General features: G+C 44.8%; 1 long non-coding RNA gene across 1 annotated transcript in view; it reads right to left on the reverse strand.

Annotated features, from left to right (window-relative positions):
• Positions 1 to 16,723, reverse strand: part of LOC124717181 — a 33,146-nt gene extending 16,423 nt beyond the window's left edge. Inside the window, exons 1-2 of the long non-coding RNA XR_007005715.1 lie at positions 16,686 to 16,723; positions 1,959 to 2,009 (exon numbers count right to left, since the gene is read on the reverse strand). This is a non-coding gene — a long non-coding RNA (uncharacterized LOC124717181). The remainder of the gene's footprint in view (positions 1 to 1,958; positions 2,010 to 16,685) is intronic.
• Positions 16,724 to 20,444: the final 3,721 nt, after the last annotated feature.

Here is a 20,444-nt window from a genome sequence, read left to right on the forward strand (position 1 = left end):
CATACTAAATTGGGACGTGTCGAACGTGTCCATTAGTTCGAAAACCTAAGGCACTATTGCAGAGAATAATATACCAACATGTTGACATTTTACACTAGTAAGCCACCTTTTTTTTACATGTGCTACTTCATACTGCACTGAATATATATGCAAACCAATTGTTCAGAAGTATCTGTATATATACTGATGGACTTACATGCGGGGTGCGTCTGACCTTCAAAGGTGTGTGTGAATTCCAAGGGACGAAACTGCTGAGGTCGTCGTCCCTAGACTTGCACACTACTTAAACTAACTTATGCTAACAACAACACACACCTATGTCCGAGAGAGGTCTCGAACCTCCGACGGGAGGGGCCGCGCAATCCGTGACATGGCGCCTAAACCACGCGGTCACTCTGCGAGGCTCTGCCCTTCACAATTATACTGGCTTGAACTGTATTCAAGACAATTTTAATGAAATATCTGAATCTGCGGAGGAGTTTCAGGTCATTCTTCCTCAAGAGTCGAAACTAGAGAAGTTGGTGGTGTTGAATGCTGACGTCAAAGTCACTGTCGAAATTCTAACTCCGTTGGGTTGATGTCGGGACTCCAGGCAGAGAACAGTTCATTTCGCGAACGTTATTGTGCCGATTTATGAAGGGATGCATTGTCATGCTAATACAATCCCAGTTGTTCCTGTACTGCACGTATTACACGACAGAGAAATATGTGTACATATCCTTCCGCGTTTAGTGTTTTCTTAAGTATGGTGACGGACCATTTCCTAAGCACGAGAAACATCCCCATGCCGTAAGACCACCTCTTCCATACTTCACTGCTCACATTTTCCAGGCATTTTCGCCCAACTCAGACCCTTCCATTGGATCGCCACAGTGTGCAGCGTGGTTCGCCTCTCCACAGCACTCGCTTCCAGCCGTGCACTGCCCACTGGCGTCGCTCACCACTGACTACAGAAACCTGTGACTTTTTGGGAGCTGCCCTCTGTAACGTCCTGCGCTCAGTCACCGTGCTAGTGGACTGTTGATCTCAAGCGAATTCTGCCAACGCTCGGCGGTCCCTGTCTGCCACTATGTGTGCCCTGCCTGGTCCCGGTTCAGCTGCGGCCGTTCCTTCGCGTTTCCATTTGACAACAGTCTACTTTGGCAGCTTTAGAAGGGTTGAACTTTCTCTGACCAGTGAGTGTCTGGTCCACGGTCGAAATCACCGAGTTCCGACGACCGCCCCTTTTCTGCTGTTACTGACTGTTTCTCTGTTCACAACAGGCTGACACTCTACGCCTCGTTTTACACTGGCAGGTCCACCTCCCGTGACATCTAGTGGCCAATTCCGCATTACGTAGGGGTGTTCGGACGCTTTTGAGCAGATACTGTGTATATTCATATTCGTAGGCTGATAGCAGTATTATATATTCACAAATACTTCTATGCATCTGAAGGAGTTGTGAAGGAGATTCAGTTTCCGTTTGCATTTAAAGTAAACTCAGTATTCCCAACTATCTACAGAACTGTGCGTAGGACGCTCTGCAGCGTGCACTGCAATACGCCTCAGTGCAACGCTTTCTTCCTCAGTGGCGAGTTGTCCCAGTATATTATGCCCTTAGATACTGAATGAAAACAGGAAACGTAAGTCAACTTGTAAGAAGAGAAGGACGACAGTTAAAAAAGTAAAGACGATAAAACCACTTTTCGAGCTCAGAGAATTTTTGTGTAGCCATTCCGCTCGTTGGGAGTCCCTGTCCTAACGCAGTCTACTTCTTAAACTAAACGGTCTCAATCAACAACTGCTTGACTGCCTTCACACATCATCTTAGATACACGATCACGATTCCGTCAACCCAATCGCCGTGACATTTTTTCAGCTATCACTGAAAATTTCCAAGTTTTGTGTAGAAGCTGCGAATGGATTTTACAGACTGAATTGCATGAGACAAGACCTATTTTCTTAATTACCTTGCTTACCTTAAGGACGTCGGTCTTTCTTTTCAGACGCTGGTATTCTCTGTGTGGCACCTGGAAAAGAAAGAAAGTAAGAAACTTTGACTGAGACGTGATGTATAGCGTGAACGATTATGCGAATGCCAAGAACCGCAAAGACGGCAACATGGAGGAAATCACGAGACGGCACAAGACATTGGCAATTAAAGTAGTGTGAAGTAGCCCAGTTCGTAGGCACAGCAGAAGAAAACGTACAGCAGAGAGTTAACCGCGAGAAATATTTATACAAGGTGGATTGCTGGTGGATGCTGATTGAAGCAAATGTGCAATGAATTTCCCAGTCCGTTTTGAACCGTCCGATTGATTTTGTGCGCCGTTGATTTAATGTGGGTGTGATTTGAGTGCAGCACATCAGGCCGGAGATGAAACCACAAGCAAAGCAAAGCGTGGAAGGAGCAAAGTCTTGGCGATCTCATCTGCTGGAAAAGTTGTGGTCTGTGCTTTCTGGGTAGCACTGAAGACTCGCCTGGACGAACTGAACGGAAAAAAGGGCGAAGAGAGGACTGGTTTGCAAAGGAAACTAAAATAATTTTTCTTCGGCACAACGTACCACCACAAAGTTGCTCTTTGCAGTGAGGAAAAAGTATGGATCTGACGTACCAATTGAAAACATGCGCGGAAAAACGGGCTAACCCTCAAACGTAAAAAGTAATGTGGTATTTAGGCGTGAGGCCAATGTCAATTTTGATAGTTCCCGTACACAGCAACAGATGGCATCACTTACCTCTAAGCTTTTACGTTTGAGGGTCAGCCCGTTTTCCGCGCATGTCTTCAATTATTGGCCCAACCAACGTTTCGACTACGTTTCCAGTCCACTGATTTACGCTTATTGCTACATCTACAGAAATTACTGGCTGGGAAACATTTTGATTCCAATATAATGGACCCGCGGGCGATTATTTTAGACAAAAAGCGCGCACCAGGAACGGAGTTTGGCCACTGGAAAAGCTGTACACTGTGCATTCAGCTAAAAGCGGACTGTGTCGAGAAATAAGCGCGTTCTCATCTATGAGGCCGACAACTTGAATGTATACATTTATTAAAATCACTGTATGTACGTTCCATATCTCCAACGAAACCACTAGATCGATTTCAACCTAACTTGGTAAGTTTATCTATTACTGTCTGGAAATAACTACTGTAAGAAAAAGAACCCCGTTCCTCTCACAGGGGCTGGGGTGGCAGTGAAGTGACATATAAGCATAGCTGAGGAATGTCTGGAGCAGTTTCAACCAAATCTTGTACATGTATGACTCATTATCTGTGCAAAAAGCACTGTGGCTGCAATACACCCTTGACAGCCCTAAGGATGCGGTGTGAACGAGAAGCCGTAATACGTAAAAATATTCCATAACGACCGACATTACTATCGAATCCCTAGTTTTCAGGTTCGGTAGGCTCTTTGCGACAGTGCCGATGACAGGCAAAGAAAGCGACATAAAAGCACACATGTGTAATGCCTGAAGCAATCTCAACAGAGCTTGGCGCACCAACACTCGCTGCCTGGAGAAAATTAGTGTTACACTAAGACGCCCCTCGCACCGTTGTGGCTGAGGTACGGGGTGACGTAAAAGTATAACTAAGGGACGCGTTGGGCAACGACATATGCGTAGATGCGGAAGCCGTGATGCGGTTTGCCGCATCCTTACCGTGAATGTTCTGACTTAACAACTATCTTGCTTATACCATTTCTTTGCGTCTGAACCTATTTTACATCGCCACAAAAAAGGAAAAAAGCACACAAAATGTCACATACATACGATATAAGACCCAAAGCTCCTGAAGATGGATTTACAGGATCCGAAATGCCGCAGTAATAATTTAAATAACTGTACTTTGTGAGTGATGCCGGAATTCGTACATGGGCCTACATCCATTTAAATGGACACAGTCAACGCTATTTCCAATATAAACCAACAAGACCTACTTACTCTCGTACCGATTTGAAAAAATTGTTACTAATGAGAAATCCTCTGCCTGCAAGAACGGGACCAACGACGACTGAAGAGAATCGTTCAGCTTGACAGAAGTGCAACCCTTCCGCCAACTGCTGCAGATTACAATGCTGGGATATCAACAAGCGTTAACCTGAGAACCATTCAACGAAACATCACCGACATGGGCTTTCGGAGCCGAAGGCCCACTCGTGTACCCTTGATGACTGCACGACACGAAGCTTTACGCCTCGCCTGGATCCGTCAACACCGAAATCGGACTTTTGGTGACTGGAAACATGTTGCCTGGTCGGTTTCAAATTGTATCAAGCGGATGGACGTGTACGGGTATGCTCATGAAATCATTGACCCTGGATGTCAGCAGGTGACTGTTCAAGCTGGTGGGCTCTGTAATGTTATAGGGGGCATGTGTAGGTGGAGTGATGCGGAACCCCTGATACGTCTAGACAGGGCTGTGACACGTGATGCATACTGTCTGCACACCTGCATCCATTCATGTCCATTGTGCATTCCGACGGACTTGGGCAGTTACAGCAGGACAATGCGACACCCCACACATCCAGACTTGCTGCAGAGTGGCTCCAGGAACACTCTTCTGAGTATAAACACTTCAGCTGGCCACGAAACTCCCCAGACGTGAACGTTACTGAGCATATCTGAGATGCCTTGCAACGTAGTGTTCAGAAGAGGTCTCCACCCCCCTGTACTCCTACGGCTTAATGGACAGCCCTGCAGGTTTCGTGGTGTCAGTTCTCTCCAGCACTACTTCAGACATTAGTCGAGTCCATGCCACGTCGTGTTGCGGCACTTCTGCGGGCCCTACACGATATCAGGCAGGCGTACCAGTTTGTGTGGCTCTTCAGAGTACAAGCCGTGACACTGAACCGTAATGGCGGCCACAATTTCAAACATATATAGCATTGTTCAACACTGTAATTAACTAACAACATTCGTTACACACGGGAATTCGTTATTATATGCCTCAGTTCTGCATGAGCGGCCACAAGCTGGACGTGGGCCAGATTCCTGGAGGCCGGACTTCTGAGGGCCGGCTTAGCGGCTGATTACTGTGCTAACACAGACAGTTTTTTCTTGCATGTACATACATTAGTTCGTCAGAAGAAGATAACTTTCCGGATTAAAATTGCGACTATAACATACATTTGTTTACACTCAAGCTAATACAGAGAACAGGAACTTAAATACATTTTCCACTTTTCAGTGAACACATAGTCCGTAGTGGGGCGATCACTCTGTTGTAGAAATAATTCAAAAGCCAAGATCGCTTAAATACTGTTTACTGTATAACCGGTTTCAACACAATAAAGGTGCCATCATCGGATCTGAATGTAGCTTAACCATTTGGATATAACGATACATGAGGCAGACCAGCTGATATAAAAATCATTGTCACAAACATTAAGAAACAACTGCTCTCCTGGTCATTCTTTTCCATAAGACATGTAAAACCGAAGTCACAAGGTCAAACTATTTGGTACATGGCCGTTGCTCGACTGACAGCGGTCGGCATGTGACAATGATTTTATATCAGCTGGCCTGTCTCATGTATCGTTGTATCCAAATGGTTTATAAGCGTTAATCTACTTCCAGATCCGATGATGGCACCTTTAGTGTGCTGAAACCGGTTATCCAGTAAACAGTATTTAAGCGATCTTGGCTTTTGAATTATTTCTATTTTTCATTTTATTTCTATTAGGTTGGAGCATAAGTTGGTACAGTTTTTCTGTAAGTTTAATAAACACAACAAATACACATAACAGACACTCTAGTCATCAATAGCATATGCTCCTTCACTATTTATAACAGTCTGCCAACACTGGGGTAACTTTTGAATTCTGCGACTTAGAAATCATGTGGTTCTGAAACGAAGAATTTGTCGAGCCGTTTACGGAGCATATTTTCATCCGCAAAAGGTTTTCCTTGAAGGCTGTTCGATAGGGAGCAGAAAAGGTGAAATTCTGAGAGTGCAAGATCAGGTGAATAACGCAGACGCGCAATGACTTCTCACACCAACTCCCGTGTAGAGTTTTCTGTCCGTCTAGCAGGATGCCAGCGGGCTTTGTCGTGGAGCGGTGTCACTTCACGCAGTCTTCCTGGTCGTTGTTCTCGGATTACGTCTCAGCTGCTGACAATGAATGCCAGCAGTGGTGGTTACACGCTCGACACTGCCACTGTTCCACCAGATGCATGACATTATCTTTTGTGGATGCGCGCAGGTCTTTGTATGAGTGGAGTCTGGAGAGGTCCCGAACAGACAGACTTCGTGAACTGCACTGAAACATCGGCCATCTCTGCAGTGACTATTCCTTCACTGAAGATGGTGACCACCTGAAATTTGGCCTGGTGCTGCAATCTCTTGCACCATGACACCCATCCCACCAGTACGCTAAATGAATTTTGTGATATTCTCTAACATTTTGCATGGTTTTCCCGCAATTTGAATTGTTCATAAACTTGTAATAAACTGTTTGAACATGATACGTTTTGAGAGCCCTGTGTTCAGTGATTACTCTTTCAGCCAGTAACGCTGCTTGAAGGAGATTCCACAGGTGACACTAACAAGTTGATCCTTGGTCTCAGACATTGCTGGAGGTTTCTGCAATGAAGAAGATGTCGCTGTTTGTTGCCCAGCGTTGTGAACAATTTCGGAATGGAACTGTTTAGGGTACTAGGCGCACCAGAAATTGTAGCAAGTCACTGTGCACGTCATACAGACGAGTGGGGTAAGTCGGTTATACCTCCAGAGCACATCCCTCACCAGCATCTGCAGCAACATCGTGGATATTTGCCTTCAATCTGGTGACTTCCCCTTTGGACACCCGTACTCATCCTCACTCATTCAGGGGTTATTTGCCTTAGTGTACCTATGCATGCACTGGCTGCAAATCCCGAGCAGCCTGTCAAATAGTAAAGCATAAAGTAGTCTGACCCTTCTACTATTCAAAATTAGCCAGTCAGTGCCCCAATCACTTAGACTGTTGCTACTCTCCCAGGGCGAGAAGAAAGACTACATGTCGATAAAAAATCACGTCCTGCCTACTTTCTGTCCTAATGTCGAAATATTACGGTACATGCCGTTTTTCTCGTAGATGTCTCGATTCGTTTACCAAGCGTAATTATCTTGAAATGCACGTCACTGACTGCTGGTACATTTGGAAACACTTATCGAGGATAAACAGTATTAAAGTTTAAGACTGACCGCCGCTGGGAGCGATGGCTCTTCGTCCAGTACGCTGACTTGGAGTGCCTTCTGGCTCCTGTGCTGTGCTTTGAAGACGACGCCACCTCCTCCCAGACTAACTGCACAGGACTGCACGTACCGCATACAGCATCATATCAAGTTGTATGCTCGAATGACTCCAGTAACAATAAATTCGAATCATATGTCGCGGATAATGCAGCAAGATGGTTGCTCGATGAGCTCGAAAGAAGTGCATGGGAAGTTGACGGGATTTATCGCAATAATTCCCTACGATCAGCTTGCAGGAAAATGGTGGCTTGTACGAGCAAGTGGTCGAGTCGAGACGCCAATGTCATCTAAAGGGGAAGTTCCTCACAATGCTTGCAACTTGAAGCAGCAACCGCCACAGCAGCTAGCCGTCTGCTACCACAATTCACCACTTGGGTGACTTTGTTCACCAGGGTCACGTATACTGATGACGAGGAAGGAGGCCTTCCCAAACAAATACCTGGGTTCGATGGAGAGGCTCCACGAAACCACATTACTTGACATATCGCATTCTCCAATAAACTAACAGGCAGCAACATAATCACTGCAGAGTATGAGCACGCTGTGAATGTTTACCAGTGTTCGGCATCCCTAATTTAGGAGAATACGCAATATTATGCATGAAAGCAGATGTAAACCAGCTCGTGGAGAAGTTCTGGACTGTATGCCTGGGCACATAGTACCTGGAACCTGTCGTCTATTACAGCGCTTTCGTGGTATGAAATGTTAATGAAGAAATGTGTCAGCATCAAACTATTGACCGATGTTGTCATACTGCTCTTCTTCGAGCGTTGGATTTGCAGTGACTTTGTCACTGTGTGCACATGTATGCCAAGGTGAATAAGACGCAAACGAATGAGACCAATTACAGACCGTCTGACAATTTAAGTTAAATCCATTACCTGGATGTAAACAACCTCTACAGACAAACCACGCAGCAAAGTCTACCATTTAAAAAGTTCCGATGGATGTACAGATCGCCAGATTGAAGGAAAATGTCCTTGGTGTGGCTGGAGATGCCGGTGAGGAACATGTCCTCGAGGTAGAACTGACAATTCCCAACTATTTACACGACGGGGACGGTCACTTGCTACTACGTCTGAGGCGCCCAGTCCCACGAAATGGCTCCATCCCGAAGCTGTTGACAATGCTGGGGAGCAAACTGTGACATATTCTTCGTGACAGAAGCCTCCAGCAATGTCTCAGGTTAGGGATGCAACTTGTTGATATCACTTGTGGGATCTTCTTCAGGCAGCGTTGCTGGTTGAAGGGGTACATTTGTGTAAACACTGAAAGGAGGGCTTTTGCAACATGTGATTTTGAAACACAATTTTACAAGTTATTGAACAATTCAATATTCGGAAAAACCGTGGAAAATGTTAGAGAGTATCGTGAAACGCATTTACTTTTCCGTTGGGATGGGCGCTATGGCGCAAGAGATTAAATTGCCAGGCCAAATTTCAAGGCAGTTAGCAATCTTCAATGAATGACTACTCACTGTGGAGATGTTCAAGGTTCCACCGCAGTTCACGAAGTGTGTCTACATCAGTATGTGTCTTTGGAACCTCTCCAAACACCTCCACTTTCACTATGACTCAAACGTAACAGATAGCAAATTATTTTATTTGGATACATGCAGTTTCATCTACTGGGTGAAAGGTTTTGGTTCATATGAAGTAATTAGGTATAATGACGAAGAATTCGACACATCTGTTATGCGGCTGATAATCCTTTTAGAGTAACACCACAAAGCAAAAAGGTTCTCAGTCTGAGGAAAGACGAGGCGAATGGTCCGCAGATAGTGGAATATGTAGGGCTTAGATCGAAGATGTACTCATACCACACAGGTGCAGATGCCACCCGGAGGCAGGCTAATGTTGCTTCAAAGGCTCTCACGACGGCGGATTACGAAAGCTGCCTACTCGAAAGCTCTGGTGAGCTTCACCAGGTAATCATTCAGTTAAGAGGTCACGACGTACATACTGCACGGAAGCTGCGAGCAGGGCTATCCCACCATGACGACAAATGATTCCCCTGTGGGGACAGCATCAGCCACTACAATACTCTCACTATTCATTGGACTCATTGAGTGTGTGGAAGCGATTTTTTTTTGTTAATAGTTGATGTGTACGTGCGATTGTGTACAGAATAGTCGCATGAACCAATGTCATTGTTTGCTTGTGTGTGTGTGTGTGTGTGTGTGTGTGTGTGTGTGTGTGTGGTTGGGAGGGCGGGGGGGGGGGGGGCAGGAAGTCGTAGGTTTTTGTACATCCACAGCTGCTAGTCCTCGTCTCTCATAAGTATTCTTTACATAGAAAAAATGATGAGAAGGAAATGATTAAAACGTAAGTACTGCATACAGAATGATCAGAAAGAAAAATTGTAAATATTGTACGTATTAAATGACCATGAAACGAATCAGAAAGAAAATGTAAATATTGAATGAATTAACAATGTATACAGAAACAAAATAGGAAACGTCATATTTAAGTTCCTCTTCTGAATACTAGCTTCAGTGTAAACAAATGTATCTGATAGTTATAAGTCATCAGAAAAGAATAACTTTGCAAATGAAACCAATGTCTGTGTGTGTGTAAAAATTAGCTTTGCAAAATATTCTATATAAGAAAAACATAACATAGTTAGATAGATCACTAAAAAAGAAATAGCTTTGTAAATAAAAGAAAAAAAAATTGGTGAGCAACAAAAAGTTGTTACAAAATTTGTATTGGAAAAAAGAAATTGTTAATAATAAGCCAAAAAGTTAACTTGTCACATAATCGTTATTATGTAAAAACAATTTCGCTATAGATGCTCAGACATCGAATGGAGAGCCCTGCACGCAGTTGGGCTACTATTGCAGATACGCTGATGACACGTTGTGATTAACAGAAGGAACTAATTATGACACAGATGCAACTGTAACACAGTTCAATAGTGAACATGCAAAAATAAAATTTGCGGTTGAAATCTGGTATGCGAAGTTCCATAAATTTCTTCAATCTACATATCAGGAATGAAAAGAGTAAACATACCATACGAATTTTTAGAAAGAACGCTTGGTACACTGATGTCATTTTAGCTTACCATTCTAACCATGTCAGTCAACATAAAAATGCCTTTTTTAACTATACCATTAATAGCCTATTTAAGCTTCTAGTATCAGATTACGAACGAAAAACAGAATTTGAGGTTATTAAATATATTCCAAAAATGAACAACTATCATAAAGATTATGTAAATAACATTTACAACAAAATAACAAAGGCAAGACAACTGCAAGGAATAAATGTTGTGACTAAGAAAGGTAATGATGGTAACAAGATGTTCATTACGTTGCCATATTATGACGCTATTAGTACCAGATCTATTTCTAAAAATCAAAACGATGTCGTTTTTTTTCCAAACGAAAGTAAACTTGGTCATGTGCTACCTAATGAAATACATAAAACTAATTTTCTCCACGAATCAGGAATATACAAATTATAATGTCCTACTGCAATGAATGTTACGTAGGGCAAACTGGGAGAAGGCTTGAGGTCAGATTTCGTGAAAAATTGACATTAGAGAGGAGGGACAGAGTTGAGGAGTGAGATTTCGCAGCCCGTCGTGTTGACACAGGGTACGGTACTCTACTGCTGCTACAAAGGCGACCGATGACGGCAGGGTTCTGGATCTGCTAGAGGAGGAGGAGACGTCCTCGTGACACATTGCTCAATGAGCGGCCAGCAATGAGAAGAACCCATTTTCTTTTTTCGAAAGCCGCCTAGTTGGCAAAAACAAGGTGCTTTCATAGGTCCGCAGAAGGACACGCAACACCTCCTAAGTACGGCCCTACGTAATGCCGTGTCGTAGCTCATTCAGTAGGGACAGTATTCGTAGCTCACAACCCATCTGTTCTACCACTAACACCACACCAAGTTACGTATGTTCCTATAATAGACAGTGATGAGCATTTATAAGTAAATTTGTACGTTGTATTCCTTGACATCGTAACACTGGTTTATACTTGACAACCAGATAAGTTACTTTTTGTAATATAAGCCCAGTTGGGAGGGATAATTATGAACTCAATGTGTGACACGCATCTACAATGTATAACCTGTTTTTTTAATTAGTACTGATTTTAGGTTTTACACAAAACAAATGCTATTACTATTTCAATTTACGCCACCCATTTGTGGATTGTTTCTTATGGTTTTGTGATAATTGCTGAATGTATTTTAGTATTTCCGGATGCCATTGTAGTTTATCTCAAGCTACTATATTTTATTTTTTAAATATTCTTTAAAGAATGTGGTACACAAATGACAATAATGAAGAAGGCGTTAATTACTACTGACGTCACACACTGAGGTTAGCTACATGGTAACATAGGCATCAAGCTCAGTTTAACTGTTTGTTATCTGTAATGGCAGAGTGGTACCTCGTGCGATTTTATTTACGATAAGTCATGATGACTTGGATATAACTGGTACATAAATTTATGTTTTACAAGCTGATGTATTTGTGATCTACTTTTAATTTATATTTTGATGTCTGATTCTCAACTTGTCATTTCATTCAAGTAGCATTGAAGGTAGCTACACAGTAGCTGAAATCGATCTGCAATAAACAGATTGCATCTCGTAAGTAATATGTTGTAGAATTTACACAAATATCTAGAGGTTGTAACCACAAATGTCATTATTTGATATTAAGTATAACAAATTCTGCCTATAATGTTGAGGTTTTGATAAATAATCTATGTACGGTGGCACTGGACCGGAATACTTCCACAGCACGCAAGTTATAATACAAAACGAATGAAATACGAGAAGGGTCTAACTACCGACATATAGTTTTCTGTCATTTTATTGTAACAAATCGTAAAAAAAGCGACGCGTTTTGAAGAGACTCTCAATGTACCGCTACTATGAAACAGCTTATGTTCGTAGCACATATGCTACAATTTGAAAACCACCAAATACGGAGTTCAACGCCGTTTGACTTAATCCAATATGGCATCTCGTAAGTTCAACTTGTGTCGCATCCGACTGGGGTGCTCCTCTCTTCCTCTCTTCATGCTTCGCATTGTAGTGGGGCCTGAGATTCCGCGTCGTGACGTCACCAAACGCGACCACCGTCTCGTGCCGTGAGAGGACGCCTTCAGCGAGCAGAGCGCTGAGGTGGACGCCGTTCACATCCCTATCCGGCCGTCTCATCCACATTTACGTTTTCCGCGGTTACTTACATCGCCTAAGGCAAATGCCAGGATGGTTCCTTCCAAAAGGGCAAAGGTCATTTCCTGCCTTAACTGTACCAAACCCACACTTTTGCTCCGTCTCTAATGACCTCAACATCCACAGGTTCTTAAACCACAGTCTCCTTTTCTTCATTTCTTCCTTTCTCGTTTCACATCCGGCTGCATTCCCAACTCGCACCCTATACCAACTAGCCCATTTCCCACACCTTCTGCTCTTCCTGAGGCAGTTTTGAACACCTAGCGTAAACCAGAAAATACAATCCCAGCACTCTCTATCCAACCCTCTTATCTCGAATCCAGGCACCTCGCGCCCATATCCCACCTACGGCACAACTCTCCGTCTGGTCCATTCTCCAGTGTTCAGCAGTTGCCCCGTATTCCCATTCGCCTGTTTTCGCGATCACGGCAGCCATCCTCTTTCAGACCTACTGTTCCCGCTCTCCGTGTTATTCTCAGCTGTCCATGCTACCACTTTCCTAGCGGCAGATCTTTCACTATTGCTTTTGTGCATCGTCCTTGCTCCGTTTGTCGCAAACGGCCATACCACTGAAGACCTATAATCTCAGTTCTTTGTTTCACATCCATTATCTCTCTAATTTGCTCATTTCTTCTCCGCTCTGTTCTTGAGATTTCTGGCTGCCCTTCTTATTCCGTCCATCTCTAGTGTCTATACGCTACTTCTCTGCAGCTCTCCCATCTACATCTACATCTATATACATACTCCACAAGCCACCATACGGTGCGTGGCAGAGGGTACCCTGTATCACAACTAGTCTTTTCCTTTCCCGTTCCACTCGCTGACAGAGCAAGGCAAAAACGACTGTCTATACGCCTCCGTATGAGCTCTAATGTCTCGTATCTTTTCTTCATTGTCCTTATGGATAGCGTATGTTGGCGGCAGTAGAATCGTTCGGCAGTCAGCTTCAAATGCCGGTTCTCTAAACTTTCTCAATAGCGTTCTTCGAAATTAATGTCTTCTTCCTTCCAGGGATTTCCACTTGGGCTCCCGAAGCGTATCTCTAACACTCGCATGTTGATCGAACCTACCGGTAACAAATCTAGCAGCTCGCCTCTGAATTGTTTCGATGTCTTCTTTCAATACAACCTGGTGCGGATCCCAAACACTCGAGCAGTACTCAAGAATAGGTCGTCCTATATGGGGCCTCCTTTACAGATAAACTACACTTTCCTAAAATAAACTGAAGTCGACCATTCGTCTTCCCTACCGCAATCCTCACAGGCCCGTTCTATTTCGTATCGCTTTGAAAAGTTATGCCCAGATACTTAAACGACGTTACTGTGTCAAGCAGGACACTGCTAATGCCGTATACAAACATTACGGGTTTGTTTCTCGTACTCATCCGCATTATCTTACATTTTACCACATTTAGAGCTAGGTGCTATTTAGCACACCAACTAGAAATTTTGTCCAAGTCGCGTTTTATCTTCGTAGAGTGACTTATCTTCGGCATCCCACCGTACACCACAGCATCATCAGCGAACGACCGCAGATTTCTGCCCGCCCTGTATGCCAGATCATTTATGTATATAGAATATAGAAACGGTCCTATCAAACTTTCCTGGTCCACTATGCTGCATTATATGTTATTTACTTTACACTATTGTTTGCGGAATCCTTTATTTATTTTGATATTGCTCTGCTCCAGACAACTCCTTCGTTGTTCTTTATGGTCTTTGTTAGGCGGCGAGGATACACCTCTGAGCATACTGTAACAGGTCGACCATCCCTTACGTGTTCAGAACAACACGTCTTTGCCTCACGCAGGTCGCAGTAGGCACTATCGATAGTCGAGCGCCCAGTGCTAGCCGAGCAGCCCGTATTTCGGCAGGACGAAAAATGCCTCTGAGCACTATGCGACTTAACTTCTGAGGTCATCAGTCGCCTAGAACTTAGAACTACTTAAACCTAACTAACCTAAGGACATCACACACATCCGTGCCCGAGGCAGGATTCGAACCTGCGACCGTAGCAGTCGCGCGGTTCCAGACCGCAGCGCCTAGAACCGCACGGCCACTCCGGCCGGCCTCGGCAGGACGGGCGACCGCGTTTACAATTGTTTAACGGCTGTTATGTCACCCAACGCCGTGGGCCTCACCTCCAGCAAGTATGTAAATGGCGTTAATTGAGTTATTTTTTTGATGTGTTTGAGTGTTCATCTGTGCACCGTAATAACGCGACAACTCCGCCGGACACTCACGATTTGGACTGCAATGGGGACTGTGTATTCAGAGCCACGTGAAGAATATTGGCGTGTGACGACATTAATAGGCCGCCTGTGATGAGTTAACCGTTTTTATATTGTCAGACGATGGGAGTAACTGCCTCATTCCTGCTTTTTAGGCAAAAGATATAGAACATTAATAAAAAAGTATGTACTGATCATTGCTACCTGACATCCTAATTACCTTTGTTTGATTTGATACCAAACAACTGCTGTTCAAATATTAACAGATCAGCCTTTATCAGTTGTACGCGCTCAAACTATTTTAAACTGTTAGGCTATAATCCACCACTATTCAGTAACGGTCGTTTTCAACTCGAAGTGTTTCGACCCCAACCGGTGGCCAAGCGTCACCACTGACAACAGAGAGGTCCAGCTGATGGGCGAGCTGTCTGACTGTGGTCCGCTCATCGCCTCTGATGAGAGTGTCCGCACGCCCCAGCATTGCTGGAGTCACAGCTGCGGGCGGCCGGCGTGCCTCGGACAGACTTGCGTGACCTTGTCGTGACAGTGACAGGCGCCTTGCCCACCGACTCACTGTGCTTCTGCTGGGTGCCGTATCCCCGTAGACATTCTGCGAGCGCCTACGACCGCCTGCGATGCTCTGGCTTTCTGCCGATGACGGTTCTCTGGTTGGAACAGCCCTCCTTTACAGGCGCCATCTTGAGGACTACCTGTAGTGCCGCCACCTATAGGGACTTCGTGAAAGAAGAGGAGCTGAAGCGGGAATACTCCACGATGTCTCCCCCAACAAATTCCGCATTTTTTGAACCGAAACTTGCCGAAAAAAAATTCTGAACGGCCATCGTATACCTGTTTACTCCATAGCTTCACACAGTGCGTACATGGGTACAGAATCAAACGCTTTTCCTAAACAGACAAGTATTGAATGTAATTTTTGACCCTTCGAGAACGCCTTGTCACATACTTGTCTAAGGCTAAAATATGACTTATTCAAGAGCGACCAATCGTAAAACCTGCCTGGTCCTCTCGCATCTTTCCCTAAATCTGATTCTCCAACCGGCTTTTCAGTGCAGCATCACAAAGTATGCTGATGGACGGCATAAGACTAAACCATCTATAATTTTTCGATGTTTTTTGTTTCCTATTTTTATAAATAGCAGATATGTTAGAAAAATACCAGTCTGTTGGTACTTCGTCTCCCTCCTGTATCTGTTTCAACAATTTAAATGTCTCACCACAGTTTCCATCAGAACTCCCTTCGGTCCCCTTTTGATTTCTTGTTTTTCTCAGCATTTCTTTTACTTCATAGTGTAGTACAGGTTCTGCATAACTGTAGACTACGAAAACGTGCTGCTTTCTTTTGTCTCAAATGGTTCAAATGGCTCTGAGCACTATGGGACTTAACATCTGAGATCATCTGTCCCGTAGACTTAGAACTGCTTAAGCCTAACTAACCTAAGGACATCACACGCATCCACGCCCGAGGCAGGATTCGAACCTGCGACCGTCGTAGCAGCGCGGTTCCGGACTTAAGCGCCTAGAACCGCTCGGCCACACCGGCCGGCTTTCTTTTGTCTACCAGAAGTTCTTCAATGTCCTTTTTGTGCTGTCCAACTGGTGAAGGTTATACTGTGGGGGCGGGATAGCTAGCCAGCCTCAAATCCATCCCGACACACGAGTACAGCTGTGGCACCAGCCGCGGCCTGTAGCTCTGCGTCCCAGACACAGGCCAGTGTACACCGGCCCTTATCCCTCGTTCTGCTGCCTCACACCCAACGTTATACGACTATTGCAGTCACTCGGGATCGCATAATTCTAAACATCCTTTCATCTCAGTCGGAAATATTACTGTTTTTAAAAATCACGAACGTCACCGTTACTTCGTAGCAGCATCGACACGATCACTTTTAACTATCCTTCTTATCACCAGTGTCTACTGAAAACACGTGAGGGTGTCATCTGCGTATTTTGCTAAAAGACTCGTTTGAGATTCCTCAGCTTCGCCCGCTGCCAGCCAGGAATGACGGCACTCACCGTGCAGCCGGCGGCCCTCTGCACCAGCGGCAGGCGCTCCTCGTCTCCGGCGGCGCTGACGTCACACGACGGCTCCTGAAACACCAACAGTTCCCAGTTTTGATCCACAATGCGTGACGTACCTCCTAAACAGACAGGTATATTAACGTTCAGCTGCCTCCAATTGCCCCACCAATATATACAACTCAAATTAATTGGGCCGCCAGCATCACTTTGAACTACTCACCCCAAGAGGGAAGGATGATTTTCTAAATCCGAATCATCAGTTCCATATGTTTCGAAGACCCGGCAGCCGTTCATAGGACCGACGTTCTGCAGGGCCATCAACGCCGGAAGACTGGCAGTGGCAACTAAGATTAGATGAACACCTCTGCCGTTTAGTCATTACTACACGCAGAGGGTAAGACGCTCACTGGATGCACAGCACAACAACACAGAATACCTGAAAACACTTAGAGAGGGAAAGACTAAGTACTAAGAGCGGCACGCCAATATAAATTAACAGTGAAGATTTTTTATTCGTCTCCGGTAATTCGCGTCCCCGTGCCTCCACGCACTCAGAAGCGCAGTCTCAGCAGCAGCCTTCGAGTCCCGCCCGGACACACTACAGGGTTCCTCCCTGGGGTACAGCTGTCCAGCAGGTCCTCGTTAAGCCACAAAATTCAGTAGCCAGTGCCGAGCGACGCTCGGGGTGGTGTAAACAGCAACGCCACCGGACGGCGATCTGGAGTGGAGGATGACGCTGCGCCCTGGGGCAGGCAGCTGGGAGAGTCTGGCTCTGGCGAATGCCTGGGAAACCTTGTCAGCCATCACGTCTGGCACCAACGCTGGTGTTACGGAATGGAGGCGTTTCTCTCGGTCGAGCTGTGCTCCTCTTACTGCACTTAAGAAAACGCTAAACGCGGAACAATATGAACACATTTCACATACAGCACTGTGTACTGCGTACAGCAGAACGACATTGCAGAGAGGACGATTCTTTGTATGCACCCTGTCGTAAAGCAACATCGTTGAGCCAGTGGTTTGTCCACAGTAACATTCGGGAAATGGACTGACATGTCCAGTGCCCTCAGATGAAACGACTGGAATGTCTCGGGAATGAGTCAGAACGTAGACTTGGCTCCAGACCCCAGCGTCCAACATCCCTAGGTTGTCTGATGTCTGCTGTCGAGCAAGAACGGGCAGCCATTCCGCCTCAGAAGTTCAGACACCTCCCCAGCACAGTTGGAGCCGTGATAAAGGCGAAGGGTCGACGAACCATACGGGTCCTTTCGGCCACACGGCGTAAAGTAGCCAGCGTGTATCCGCAGTGTGCTCGCTGCTACGTGCCGGGCATTCCTCCCCCCTACTGCTGCCGCTACAAGGCCGAAGCCCCCCGCTGGCTGTCCGCCCGATTTCTCCCCTCTGTCGTTGCAGTCGCCATTTGGAAAACTCGGCTGTCGCAATGCGCTCGACTTACGACAACACTGAGTGTACACCACTGAGCAAGAGCATGCTGCAGCGGAAAAACAGGTCTAGAGCGAAAATTGTGGTCAGTGGTATAGAACAGATTGGTGACTAGCCGATGCAATAATGTGGACAGGAGGAGTGGAATAATTCCAGTATGCAGGAAACGAGCTCACACGAAACGCGGTAGAATGAGAAAGCAGAGTAGTATAAAAGAAGAAAGTGTAATTTTATGAACTGATATCGCATACTCGTACGGAAAGGAGGTTACTTTCAGAGTATGCTGACACAATAGCTCCATATTTAGCAATTATATACAATCGCTCGCTCATAGAAAGATCCGTACCTAAAGACTGGAACTTGCTCAAGTCACACCAATACACAAAAAGTGAACAGACAAATTGCTGTGGCAGTTTAATACCGGCGAACGGTTGGGGCGTGATGCTGAGCGCTCTGATTGGAGGAAATCACGTATAAGGTGTGAAGTGTCAACCATCGAGTGATTTTAATCCGACTATAGTTGCGCAGAGATGAACCAATTGGCGTAGCGCACGAGAAGATGGAGGCAGCATCAAGTCAGCTGATAGACTGCCGATATTAAACTATGGACAAGAGAAATAATATCTAGACTAACAAGAAAGTGTACGGATACAACCGAATGCATCATGCTGCAGGAATAACCATTATTGCTCGGTTACACGAACTGCAAAAATGTCTACCAGTATTCACCTGAAGCCGTCTGAAATGCAAAAACAAGACAAAACTACTTGTAGGAAGTCCTGGAAAATTAGATGCCTGGTTCATATTCATTGGAAGAAACTTAAGGATGCTGTTCACTCGCAAATATATATATATATATATATATATATATATATATATATATATATATATATATATATATATACAAATCACTCGATTGACCGGTTCTTGAGTGTTTCTCGTCTGTTTGAAGCCTTACCATGTGGGATTAACAGTTGAGACACGTAGTGTCAAAGAAGAACGGCGTTTTTCGAGGAACTGAAGTTTTAAATCGCATTTCCCACCCGATTTACCCCTAAAAGAAATTCGGTTTTGAGAAATGCCTCTTCGGAGGGTGTCTACACAGTACACAAAGAATGTTGCCTCTGAATTTCTGTTTCTCGGACGTTCGTTTAGCCGGAGAGCCGAGTCGCTAAATCGGTGAGGCACCTCATCTCCGCACAAAAAACTGATTACCGTTTTCATTCATTAGAGTAGAATCCTGCAAAATTCTGCCTCACTTGATGTATACGTTACATAACAGATATTTCTTCAATATATGACGTTTCTATGTCAATAGTTTCAAATCAACGTTGACAAGCCAGCAAAACTTTGACCGTCATTTAATCCTCTCACGGCTGAGTTTAGAAAAATCCATACTTCGGATGCACCGACCTCACAAAAAAAAAAAAAAAAATTGTTTCCTCCAAAATTCATGTTTCTAATGGCAGTGGTTTAGGCTGTACTTTGTCAGACCACTCAAAAAGTTTCTCCTTTTATACAAACAAATACAGTTTAAGTGCAAAAAATGGTTCAGATGGCTCTGAGCACTACGGGACTTAATTTCTGAGGTCATCAGTCCCCTAGAACTTAGAACTACTGAAACCTAACTAACCTAAGGACATCACATACATCCATGCCCGAGGCAGGATTCGAACCTGCGACCGTAGCGGGCGCGCGGTTCCAGACTGTAGCGCCTAGAACCGCTCGGCCACCCGGCCGGCTTTAAGTGCAAATACCGCAACAAGTGTAAATATCTTTTAATAAATGTAGCCAATATTAATCAGTTTCCTAAAGTGAGGCATTAACTGAGCCCATAGCTAGCAACAGATGCATCCAGATTTACATACATAATCCGCAAGCCACAGTAAGGTGAGTGGCGAATCGTTCACATTCGACATTCGCTTTACCAGTCCACTCGCAAATACAGCGAGGGAGAACCTTCCGCACGAGCCGTGATTTCTCGTATCTTGTCTTCGCAGTGCTTTAGATGAGATGTCAGTAAATTTTCTTAATAGCGTTCCTCAAAAAGAACGTCGTATTTCCTGCAGGGATTCCCATCTGAGTTTACGGAGCATCTCAGTAATAGTCGCGTGTTGTTCGACGCACCGGCAACACATCTGGCAGCACGCCTCTGAACTGCTTCTAAGTGACAGGGATCCCAATCGCTCGAGCATTACTCAAGAATGGGTCGCAATAGGGTACTGCACGAGGTCTCCTTCGTAGATGAACCACACTTTCTGGAATTCTCCCAATAAAGCAATGTCAACTCTTCGGCTTGCTTACTACTGTCGT

This window comes from Schistocerca piceifrons, chromosome 9 (genome assembly GCF_021461385.2).
Source record: "Schistocerca piceifrons isolate TAMUIC-IGC-003096 chromosome 9, iqSchPice1.1, whole genome shotgun sequence".
In the NCBI taxonomy this organism is placed as follows: Eukaryota; Metazoa; Arthropoda; class Insecta; order Orthoptera; family Acrididae; genus Schistocerca; species Schistocerca piceifrons.